This window comes from Silurus aristotelis (genome assembly GCF_946808225.1).
Source record: "Silurus aristotelis genome assembly, chromosome: 22".
Lineage (NCBI taxonomy): Eukaryota > Metazoa > Chordata > Actinopteri > Siluriformes > Siluridae > Silurus > Silurus aristotelis.
In genome coordinates this window covers 2,783,914-2,784,134 of record NC_139595.1, presented here as the reverse complement: position 1 = coordinate 2,784,134, position 221 = coordinate 2,783,914, and positions in this window count along the sequence as shown.

Here is a 221-nt window from a genome sequence, read left to right as displayed (position 1 = left end):
TATTACTGATTTTTAAATATTGCATTTTTTTTATTATATATTATTATCACACGACAATATCACAACATATGAGTAAAAACAAATAGGTTTATATAGTTGACTCAATGCAATATTATACAATACGCATAATATATTTTAAAGATTATTAAAAATTATAACCATAACCGAGAAATATCCAAGAAAATAACCAAGAAAACAATAATTCATTTCCCAACTAACTA